This window comes from Stenella coeruleoalba, assembly GCF_951394435.1.
Source record: "Stenella coeruleoalba genome assembly, chromosome: 12".
In the NCBI taxonomy this organism is placed as follows: Eukaryota; Metazoa; Chordata; class Mammalia; order Artiodactyla; family Delphinidae; genus Stenella; species Stenella coeruleoalba.
In genome coordinates this window covers 54,241,971-54,254,676 of record NC_137158.1, presented here as the reverse complement: position 1 = coordinate 54,254,676, position 12,706 = coordinate 54,241,971, and positions in this window count along the sequence as shown.

Genomic DNA, 12,706 nt, shown 5'->3' with positions numbered 1-12,706 from the left:
GGCACCCAACAGCCTGAACACAGAGTGTCCCACTGGCCTCCCTGTTTCTGGAAGAAGGAGCAAGTTATGCACAGTGCTAAGGAAGTTTACAGGCTGCAAAGGATGGAAAAAACAATCCTTCCTTTTATCTATTTTTGTAAAAGTAGCAGAAGCTATAAAAATCTTCTCTTTCCTGGGCTGATAATTTTATCCCTCATGACCTGTCTGTAGCCCCAGAGGAGGAAGTCATGTAACTCAAGCCATGAGGATGGAGAGGTACTTGGAGCTCCCTGACGCCCTCTTGCCAGCACAGAGCTGCCTCTGTGGCCACGTCTGCTCTCAGCGGCTTCTGGCGTTAAGCTTGCCAATCAATGGCAAGAGGACAGAAGAATTAGCTGTTGGAGTGGTAACTCAGCACAATGGGCTGAACCAGGGGCCCAGGAGCAGTTTATTTATTTGGTACCATTTCCTCAGAACTGACAGGCAGCCCTTCCTTCTGAAATCCCTCCCGGGACCCCAGCACACTCTGACAGTGAGTGCACTCAGCTGGCAAGAAGCCAGACTCGACCTATGTCCTTATTACCCATTGCCTTAGAAACAAGCCAAGGACTGTGGGGGTGCTTTGCTTCCTGACAGGGTGAACCTCACAGAGTCCTGCCAAGATGCTGCTTCTGCTGCTGCTGAGAGAAAGAGAAAGGGGGCTGCACCAAGCATACAGAAAGTAGGGACAGGGACCCATTCTCAGAGCGAACAAACCCAGCAAGGAAATGCAAACTCTGGATGTCCTTGGAGTTAAAAACACACACACTTGTTCAGGTCTATACAGGGATGGGCTCGCTGCTCGCAACCACATCCTGTGCACATTGAAAATCTCCAACAGAATGTAATGCAGTGTGTGTGCCAACAATGTCACCTTCCAGCCAGAGCAGTGTTTTCTATTTTGAAGAACAATTTCCAAGAGGATGTTTTTCTTTTTCACAGCAAGTCCAGTATCAGATTGAGTGTGTTTGGGGAGGGAGGGGGTAGTCTACTTCTAAACAAAAGGCTGTTTACCTTCTTATCTTTTGAACTAAATATAGAGATTTCCCTAAAAATGATCACAGATGATCTATGAAGGTGGTGAGCTCAGGACAAGTAAGTGGGGACCTAACCAGTTGTCCACTCCCAGGGAAGGACTTCTCCCACGTGACTGTCAGAAGCCTGAAAATACTGGTATGTTCAGAACAACCGTGGCCCAGCGTGGCACATCCGAGGGGGACGCGTGCTCAATTTGCATTGGGAGCACACAGAACATGGATGTAACCTGGGCACAGACGGTCATGTGAGGCTTCCCAGAAGAAGGAGTGTGGGATAAGCCCCATTGCACTGAGACTACTCAGGTAACTCCAGTCTTTAGAAGAAGCACCTTAAGTTGCTCTACATACGCTTTCAGCTACTGCCCATTTCTCTGATCTGCAGAGAAAAATTTCTAGAGCGTTCCATCCACAGTAGCTCCTTTCCTCATCTATTTACTTTCCACTTCCTTCTATCTGCCTTTTGTCCTAAGCCAGTCTTCTGAATCCACTCTGGCAAAAGTCACTGACACCTTCTTGGTGTCAAAACCAACGGATGCTGTTTTGGCCTCATCTAACTCACCTTTTCAACAGTGTTTAACACAGTTGAGCACTACCTTCTTCTTGAAACACTGTATGCATCCAGTTGCTTCTGCCTGGATGTAAAGAGCCATCTTTCTTTGTCAAAGGTGACATCTGTCCAGCAAGCTGAGCACCAAAGGGGTTGTGTCCGCTTTAAAAGGCATCTTTGTTATCCTTACAAAGGATCTGTGTAGGTGAATTACAGTCCCCCATCCACTCAGTTACCAAGAATGACACCTGCCAAATTCACCAGCAAGTCCTGTTGATTCCACCTCACTTCCATGGCCACCTTCCTACTTGACACCACCATAGTCTAGTATACAGACTACCCAACCTCCATCAGATCCTCCATTGTTTTCATACTTGTCTCCTCTGATCCATTCTTTACAAAGTAGCCAAAGTTATTGTTTAAAAACAAAATCAGATGTTTTAAAACATCTCCCTTTTGTCCTGCATAATCTTTTAAAATTATTCTCCATTATCCTTAGAATGAAGTTCCTGCCTCACCTCTCCAGCCTCTTCCTTTTGTACTTCTTACCTGTCCCCTTGCTCATCACCCATCACCAACAATGGCCTTTTGTCAGTTCCCAGAAGGGCCAGGCCTCTTTCCTCCTTCAGGGCTGTAATACTTTCTTTTCCTTCCCTTGTTCTTCATATGGTTGGCTCCTTCTTACCCTGAGTCTTCAACTTAAATACCATCTCTCTCTAACAATCTAAAATGGGTTGCTCCTATAATGGTCCATTCCAGAACCTAGTTAACTTATTTTATAGAACCCAAAACAATGTCTAGTTAATATATTTATTTATTGTCTATGTTCCACACTAGACTCTAAGTTCCTGAGGGCAGATCCCTCACCTATCTTGTGTTCCCTCATATCTTCTGGGCTGACACTTTCTGGGTCACAACAGGCACTTAGTAGGTACTTGTGAGTGAACCAATGAATGAATCTGAGTTTCAGATATGAGTTTTGAAAGATAAAGAAGTTATTTAAATGAGACACCATTAGGGGCAGTTCCAAGTGTAGAGACTCGAGATAGAGCTTATGAGGAAGGTAATTGGTCAGTTGGAGTAGGTAATTAAGTAAGGTTGAAACGAAAATTAGAGGGGGAAAGTAATCTAAAAATGGACGGGCAGGGCCATTGTGCCTCACATTAAACTGGAGGGAGAAATTCTGAAAGAGCACACGAAAGCCACCTTTCCAAAAAAACAGAGCAAAGTGGCTTTGAAAGCCATGCATAACTGGAATCTTCTGGTTGTGCTGTCAATTGCTCTTTCATACAATTTTAAAAGTGAAATAGGGGCTTCCCTGGTGGCGCAGTGGTTGAGAGTCCGCCTGCCGATGCAGGGCACACGGGTTCGTGCCCCGGTCCGGGAAGATCTCACATGCCGCGGAGCAGCTGGGCCCGTGAGCCATGGCCGCTGAGCCTGCGGGTCCGGAACCTGGGCTCCTCAACGGGAGAGGCCACAGCAGTGAGAGGCCCGCGTACTGCAAAACAAACAAACAAACAAACCAAAAAAAAAGTGAAATAGAACACAACACTAGGACATTTCATGATGATTATAGTATAGTTGGAGCATTCATGTCATTCATTTTGATGTTAAATTTCCAAACTTTTTTTTTTTTTTTGGATTTAATTTCTTGTTGGGGGAACAGTTGCAAGTTTAATACCAGATCCATACTGGATTCTGGAACCCATTTTCCTGTTTTGCTACTTATCAGCTGTGGATCTTGACCAAGACAGTTAACATCTCTGAAATGTGGTCCTCTTGTTTGTGAGCAAATGAAAAGGAATTAATGATGGATCAGAGATTTGGGAATAGTAGGACACCTATGTATATTTAAGTTATCCAAAGCAGGGTGAATATTGTGTACAGTATGCATGATTGTGTAAAAAGGGGGGGGGCTAAATATAGATATTTGCTAGTATTGCTTAGAATACTCTGGAAAAATAAGTGAGAAAGGAATACGAGTAATTGTCTCTGTGGTGGGCATCTGGATGGCTGGAAAGGTGGGAGAAGGGACTTTCACAGTATGTCCCACTCTTCCTCCTTCTCTCCCCTCACCCATCCCTGTTGTTCTCATTGCCAGTAATAGCTATTTTAAGAGGTACCATTCTTCTCCTTGACTATCAGTCCGTATCTCAGCACTGTGAATTCTACTTCACAGAAAATGTAGAGATCCTCTCCAGACATGTTCCTCAGTTACATGACCATCTTCTTATATATCACCTGCCTTGGCATTAGATTTTACTTTCCACCATTTTAGATAATAAGATCCCATTCTCTCTCTCCCTCTCTCTCTCTCTCTCTCTCTCTCTCTCTCTCTCTATCTATCTCTCTTTGGTAGTATTAAAATACCCTTATGTTTTCCTATCCTTAAAAAACCTCTCTGTACCCTAGAACTCTTTGCTGCCATTTTCCCCCTTTTCCCCTTTATAGCTAAGTTTCTTAAAGAGTTTTCCATATTTTCTCTCTCTATTTCATCATTAACAATTTACTCCCTACCTCACTGGATTTTCTTCACTTCTCTGAAATAGTGTTCCCTCAGCTCACTAAAGACCTCCTTTTTTAATAAGCCTGATGAACATACTTTCTGTCTTTATCTTATTTGACCTCGGCCCAACATATTGTCACTGATTACTTCTCCCTTTCCAAATGTTTTCTTTTATGGCTTCCATAAAGCCTTCTTCCTCTCCCTCCCCCTTGCCTGAGTAGGGAGCTTAGCCTAGTTGTTCTCATAGAAAGCTATACCTACTTCTGTTATGTGATCACCTGTGAACATGAACAGGAATATCTTCTCCATTAAACTGTGGTATCCTGAAGGCAGGAAGTGTGTCATTTTGGTCTTTGATCTCAGTGCCTAGGTCAGTGTATTAATCAATAAATATTTGCTTACTGAATTTTGAATGAGTGAGAAATTTTTCTTCTATAACATCAGTTTTAATATTAACTATGGCAGGAACTGTTCATTGCCTCTAATATCTGTTTCCCCCCTTTTCATTTATAACAGAACCCTGAGTGTGTTCAGCTGAAAAACTGCATTTCCCAGCCTCCTTGGCATGACCATGTGGCCATATTCAGGGTAATGAGATGGAGGTAGAAATCTCTAGAGTACTTACAGAAGGATCTTTAGAAGGGAGGTGCACCCCTTCTCTGCTTATTGTTTCCTCTAATGTGAAGTGAATGGCTGTAACTTTATCAGCCCTCTTATGACCCTGAGAATGGAGGGCAAAGCAGCAGAAGAAAAGGAGCCTGGTGCCCTGATATATTTTATAGGGTAACCCACCAGCCTTGTACCAAGTACCGCTGGACTTTTTTTTTTTTTTTTGGTACACGGGCCTCTCACCATTGTGGCCTCTCCCGTTGTGGAGCGCAGGCTCAGCGGCCATGGCTCACTGGCCCAGCCGCTCCGCGGCATGTGGGATCTTCCCGGACCGGGGCACGAACCCATGTCCCCTGCATCGGCAGGCGGACTCTCAACCGCTGCGCCACCAGGGAAGCCCTGGACTTTTAAAATGTAAATTAATGGACCCTTAGAATGGACCCTGTTCAGTCCATTCTAGACGGCTCTCCGGTATTAGCAGCAGAACTTAATCCTAACCTACACACATCCTACAATAAAAATTCTTAACAAAGTTTAGCACACCTCAGTGATGGAGAGTTGGGGCCTTTGGTTCCTTAATTCACTCACTGCACAGGGAAATGGGGGACAGATGGCAGTTTGAATTTGGGTAATACACAGAGACCAGATGATCACTATCATGTTTGATGCCCATCAATTAATGGATTTATCTAGAGCAATGGGCTCCTGTAGGGAAAAAAGTGAGAGTTTATCAGACTAAGATACGTGATTATTCAGTAGACAGGTTTTGAGGGGGTAAGTGACTGGATTAAATCGACACTAGATTATTCAAAAGTGTGATTGGATTAAATAAGCCAGTTAATTCAGCCCAAGCAGTTATCTTCTTTTAAATAACTTTAAAATTGCAAGTTGATCATTCTAAGACAAAATGGAAATTTGGTCACAAAACAGGTCATTTCAACACCATAGGACCATGTCACCCAGGAGCAGTCCAAGAATTGCCTTCATGCTAAGTATGGAAGCTAAAAGTAACATTTGGAAGAAGGACTGTGGATCTAAAAGGCATGGACCACAACAGGTAGAGATGCAGGCTGGGTGGTAACTAATTTTTTAGTGTCTTAGAAAGGCATGCAGTTGATTTATTCCTAGCAGGGCTCAAAAGATTTAGTGGACATAATCTTAAAATACATTTTCAAATAATTTGAATACCTGAAGTATGTGAGAGAGTCCAGACTCCTGCATTTACACTGGAAAGTTTGATAAGCCGGAGTTTTTCCCATATAGGCACGCAATTGATTTAACTATAGGCTTGACCCATGGAATTCCCTTGTCAACTGACAGCCATGAGAAAACCCACTCTTGCAGTGGAGTCCTCCTGAAAATAGAGCAGACACTTCTTGCCCTTTCTCACAGGCCTCTTGGCTGCAGGGAAACAAGAATGCCCTTTGTCAAGGCATACCCAGGAGGAGCATTTTGGAGCTCAATTTTCTCATGGTGTATTCAAATAAAAGGAATGATGATAATTCAATTTGAAATATGTCCAAGTGTTTCTAGTATCATCCCTGTGCTGTGGTATGTTTCTGAAGCAAATAAGATAATAAGGGATCAAATATGGAGAGTCAGCTAAATGTCTAATGACCTAAAAATAAGATAGATTGTAGATTTTTGCCATGGCTTTCTTTTACCCCTCCTTTTCTGAAATAAAATGTTTGATAACCTGATCTCCTGAATCAAAGAAACATACAAACAGAAATGATTACCAGACCGTGTCTGTGACCACAACGTATCTCAATATACAAAGTAACCATTTCTTCAGTAGTCCTGCAGCTTAACTAACTTCCTTCTGAACACAGTGAATGAGTCATGAGTCCAAGAAGACTTAGCTGGAGAAAGGGTACCCAGGTGCCATCCACACAGACTAAGGCTACAGGGCCCTGCATTGCCACCTGTAAAGGATACTTGGTGCCCTGAAATTATCCCATCCAGGAGCCTCAGTAGGAGGCAGCACCTCTTCAGAATATGACCTAGCAATTCGCTGCTGCACTTGGCCTTGATCCAATGTGTGACTATAGTTGCAGGCAGCACCTACTAGGCACTCAGTTAAGATGAAATATTGAGGAGTATGTGAAGCTGTTTTCACTTTTTCCAACTTATATACACTTTACTCACCAACTAATGTCTCCATAACCATTATAGGTTTAAGGCTAACGGCTGAAAACTATCTTTAAACGAACACATGCAGTGTTTTAAATTTTGCTGAATATGATTTTCACGCTATTCACATACCAAGAAGGTTAAAAGAACAGGCTCTGTGGTCAAACTGCCTAGGATCAAATCCTAGATCTGCCACTTACTAGCTGTGTGATCAGGGAAAGTTACTTCACATAGCTGTGCTTATTTGTCATATGTAATAAATGGGGATGATAGCAGCAAGTACTCAATAAAGCTGATTATATATAATGGAAGGCATCAAACATATAGGATGGAAATTCAGTTGCTATATACATGGAAAGAATTCCAATGTTACAATTAACATGTGTGTGAATGAATCTGGAGATTTGGAATGAATCGAATTCAGTCTTGCACAACCATATAGAACTCTCTAGGTAAAATGTCTTTAACTGGATCACATCAAATAGTCTGATAATTCATTTGGCCTGCTGCAATGACATTACAGATGTGATTATAAAATTGCAGGATGAACTGAAAAAAAAAAGCACAAACTGCTATGCTAAATTTACATATCAAAAGAACTGTTGACTTTCAAAGCTGTCACCTTGTGAGACATTTCTAAAATTTATTCTAATGCTACTCTGAGATTGCTGAAAATATTCTTGGTTCTTCTGTTTGGGAAGACAGTTTATAGGCTACAGGCAAAAAGTAATCAAACCTGTTTTAATTTTCCATCACATCTGACACTGATTGTAACTATCCCCCAAAATCCTATTTAGTCTTAAAAAGAATTGTTAACACTAATAGAAATCCAAAGAAGGAATAACTGGCCCTGAAAGCAATAAATGAATGTATTCCCCATTCTTCCATAAATATTTACTTCAATGCACTACGAAAGATGCTTTTACAATATCAATCACACTGGCTTTAGTAAAATATTTTAAGTGATTGCTTTGATAGGAATGTGTGTAAATTCCTGCCTACATTTGATTAAATAAAAGCTATTCAAATTAGTTTATAGACACACGCCAAACTTGAAAGGATCCACAAGGATGCCTGCTGAGGAGACCACGAGAAAATCATGGTAAATGTACTACTTTTTTAATGGAAGTGAAGTTTTAAATGTTGGTGATGTAGACATTATTTAAATTTATTATGATTTAGTGTTATGTTTAAGATTCTCTGCTTAGTTTCCTTGGGCTGCCATAAAAAATACCACAAACTGGCTTAAAACAACAGAAATTCATTGTCTCACAGTTCTGGAGGTTACAAGTTCAAAATCAAGGTGTTGGCAGGGCCACGCTCTTGCTGAAGGTGCCAGTGAAGGATCCTTCTTTGCTTCTTCCTAACTTCTGGTTTCCTGTAATCCTTGACGTTCCTTGGCTTGTAAATACATCACTGCAATCTCTGACTCCATTGCCATACGGCATTCTTCCTGCGTGTCTGTGTCCAACTTCCATCCCCCTCTTATAAGAACACCAGTCATATCCAATTAAAGGTCACCCTACTCCAGTATGACCTCATCTTAACTTGATCACATCTGCAAAGAGGCTGTTTCCAAGTAAGGTCACTTTCACAGATACCATGGGTTAGAACTTCAACATTACTTATGGGGGGAACACAATTCAAGTCTTAATACCTTATGTGTCAATTTAGCTAGGCCATAGTCCCCAGTTATTCAATCAAACACATAGACATTGCTGTGAAGATTTTTTTTTGGTGTGATTAAAGTCTATAATCAGTTTGCTTTACGTAAGGAAGATTATCCTAGATAATCTGAGGGCTTCTGATCCAACCATTTGCAAGGCCTTAAAAGAAGAACTGATGTTTCCCTGAGGAAGACAGTCTACCTGTGGACTACAGTGTCAGCTCCTGCCCCAGAGTTTCTAGCCTGCCCTTCCTGATGACCTGCCCTGCAGATTTCTGACTTGCCTATCCAGCCCTCACAATCACGTAAGCCAATTCACTGCAGTAAATCTCTTAACATATGTATATACATATATAGTAGTGGTTCTTTCTCTGGTGGAACTCTGACTGATACAATACCTAAAGGAGTATAAACTTCTTGAAATCAATATTTCATCATTCAGAAATCATTTACTGAACACCCACACGACAGCCTGCAGAATGGTACAGGGGTTAAGTGTGTGGACTCCGGTGTTAGGCTGCCTGGGCTCAAAGCCTGGTTCCACTGCTTACTGGTTTTGTCACTTTTGGCAAAGGAACATAACTTCCCCATGCCTCAGTTTCCTTATCGGTATGAGAGTGTGTGATAATAGTATCACTCGATAGAGTAACTAACACTTGTTAATACTCAAAGCAGTTGGTACCAGTTAATACTTAGTACCATCGGTATCCTGGAGCTGACTTGTACTGGCTCAGGAAAGCCACTTGTGATCATTTCTCTATTCCATATTCACTTTCAAGAACTTTGGCAGCTTGAACTATGCTGTGAAGGGAATATTTACACTATGGAAATCGACAAACACTGCAGTTCAGGGCTTTTTTTTTTTCCAGAGCTAGATTACCAGCATAATACATACTTAAACTAATGTCTGCTAGTCCTTGGTAAATAGTAATGATTATAATAGGTAAAGTGCAATACGAGAAAAAGAGGATACTGCTGGTCCATTATGGTCCCTTTGTACAAAACAAACAAACCAACAAAAAACACCCCTCCTTCCCCAAACTTCACTGACACTTGCTAGGAAATCATGATATTAAATTAAATCTATAGTGTGAATGGTGACACCTAGAGTTACATCATGCATAACTTAGACAACTAACTACACTCAGTATTCCTGCAAGAAACTACACCCAGTGACAATTTCATTTTTCTATTATTTTTTTTAAAATAAATTTATTCATTTTATTTATTTATTTTTGGCTGCGTTTGGTCTTCGTTGCTGCGCGCAGGCTTTCTCTAGTTGTGGCGAGCGGGGGCTACTCTTCGTTGCGGTGCACGGGCTTCTCATTGAGGTGGCCTCTCGTTGCGGAGCAGAGGCTCTAGGTGCACGGGCTTCAGTAGTTGTGGCACGTGGGCTTTAGTAGTTGTGGCACATGGGCTCAGTAGTTGTGCCTCGTGGGCTCTAGAGCACAGGCTCAGTAGTTGTGGTGCCTGGGCTTAGTTGCTCCGTGGCATGTAGGATCTTCTCGGACCGGGGCTCGAACCCATGTCCCCTGCATTGACAGGGGGATTCTCAACCACTGCGCCACCAGGGAAGCCCCCTCTGTTATTGTTTTAAAGGTAATTTTTCTCAGTAAACACGTGAATGGCCCCCCTATTTTCAATTTAACCTCAAATGAGCTTTAATTCTTGTGAAGAAATCACTTGAAAATAAAGATATTTCTCAAGTAAAAGAAAATATTTTCTATTCCAGGACATTTTGAAACATTTTTTTCAGAGGAGAAAAGAACCTCAGCAAGAGCATCAGAAAGAGAAATAACCAGTTACTAGGAAGAGCAATGGTGAAGGGAAGGGGTGGGGGCACATATTTACAGAATATCTTGACTAAAGCTGGATAATACACAAGGACAGCCAAACAAAACACAACGACAACAAGGACTTCCACATGAAAGGGCCCTTAGAAACTTGTGAGAGCTAAATCTTTCTTGCTAGCGCCCAAGTTTGCATTAAGATGCCCTGCAGTTCAGCCCTTGGCCCGAGCTGGCCGATCCACTCAGCCAGCAATGCTTCACAGGCCCAGGGTGGCCGTCCTTGCGAGGCACCGTGGAGATGGCCTCCCTGGCACATTCTTGGTGCATCCACAGGGTCTGCTGCTTCCCAAGTCTTGAAGATGTGAAATGAAACCCCAAGGGCTACATTAACAAGGGCCCAAAACACCAGCAACCCCAGCCAGCAGAGCATCCTGGATTCCCATGAGAAACTCTCGGGATCCAGTTCATGTGAGTCACATGAGTCTGCAAACAGGAGGCCACAAGAGTTTAAAAATACTGTGACTGAAAAAAATAAATAAAATAAAAATAAAAATACTGCGACGATTGGAGATTTCCGTGGCCATATTTAGTTCATAGGTCTCGCAGTGGTAGGAAAGAACTGGAAAGAGACAAAGGCAGATGGAGGGAGAGAAAGAAGGCAAGGGGTGCTGCCCACATTAGGAATCAGGATGCAATACTGCACCACCTTCCTGCGCCCCTCTTCCCTTCACCCCTCACCCCTCACGCCCCACCCGCAAGTCTCCGTTGAGCGCTTGTTTGCTCTCCAAGGAAGCTGCAGCCCAGCGTACTCCTCCGCCATCCCTGGACATCTGCTAGGCTTGTCTATTTTCTGCTACAGAAAATAGAGGACAGGAAGGAAGAGTTTGTTTCCTGTAAATAGAGGGAGAGAAAATTACAGCTATTATTGTTTTGACAACGGAAGCCCTCCCTGAAGCTTGTACCACGGTTCATTCTTGACAGGCATCGCGTCTGAGTTGCCGGCTCTCGGCAGAAATTCCTCTCAGGGGGTCCCCGGGGAAAGCTGAAAGCCTTGATGGCTTTGCATTAGATGTCTAATGGCCTAAAGATGTAATTCTGGGCAATCTTGATATCGGGCTGTGGAAATGGAATGCAGCCTCTGTTTTGATGAATGTTTTGAGGCAAACCTCTGCTACCCCAGAAGAGCGTGCTGGAGCTTGACACACACACACCAGATCATGCAAAACACATACCCCAGGGTTGAAAACACCTTGATAACACAAATTATTTATCTTTTAATTATCTCCCCTTACTCCCTGCTCTCCCAAACTTCATTTCTTTTGAAGATTCCTGGGCTTTTTAAACTATAGACACATACATATTCAGTGGAAAGGTATAAAATTATCAACTACATACTGGGTATCCCAGCTTCTACCTTCCATGTTTGATGAGTCCACATGTTCTTGTGAATATATTTGACCATGATCCTCAGACATAAATTTGTTATTTTCAGATGTTTTAAAGTCACCTTTTACCTGATCAGTGTTTGAAATCTAAAAAGAAAAGAGGAAGGAATTAACCAGAACTCAGGCTGGGAGCCAGGGGAAAACCTAATGCCCTGTGCATTTGCTGAGAAGAATGAGATTTGTTACTCAAAGGGAGAGATTTCTCCTCTTGGTAGGAGAAATAAACTTAATTTTGGTAGCTGAAGCAGGATTCATATTTCTGTCAAATATATTAAAGAAGGGTTGTTTAGAATTTTTTTTTTTTTATGCTGAACGTGTAAGAGTAACAGAACACCCTATGCAGAATTAAATTGATGGGATCATTTTTACTCTTGGCCGTCTTGACAGTACATCCTTTGTTTGTCCTCTTTCACTGGCTGCTCCTTTTAGCATTCTTTCCTAGTCCCTTGTCCTCAACTCCACCCTGAATGTCCCAAGGCTCAATCTTGGTCCCTCTTCACTGTTCTTTCTAGGCTTATGGCTTTCATAGTATCTGTATGCTGATGGTTTTCCAATTTGTGACTCCAGACATCACCTGTCACTGGGATTCCAGATTCTTAGAAGCCACAGCCTACCTGATACATCCAGTTGGCCATCTAACATATATCTCAAATGCCTAAAACAGAGCTCTTGCTTTCCCCATCTCCAAACCTGCTCTTACTCAGCATCCCCTATCTCAATAATTGCTACCACCATTCACCTCGTTGCTCAATAAAGAAATCATCCCTGAGTCTTCTTTTCCCTTTATCTCCTATATCCAATCTGACAGCAATTTTTCTTATTTCTGCTTCCAGCTGACATCCTCTATTTGTCTGTCTTCCTCCAACCCCATTGCTGCTCTCCCAGTACAAGCCACCTGGCCTACTGCAGTAGCCCCTGTCTGATAGCTGTACTTAGAGACTTGGACACCTAAAAT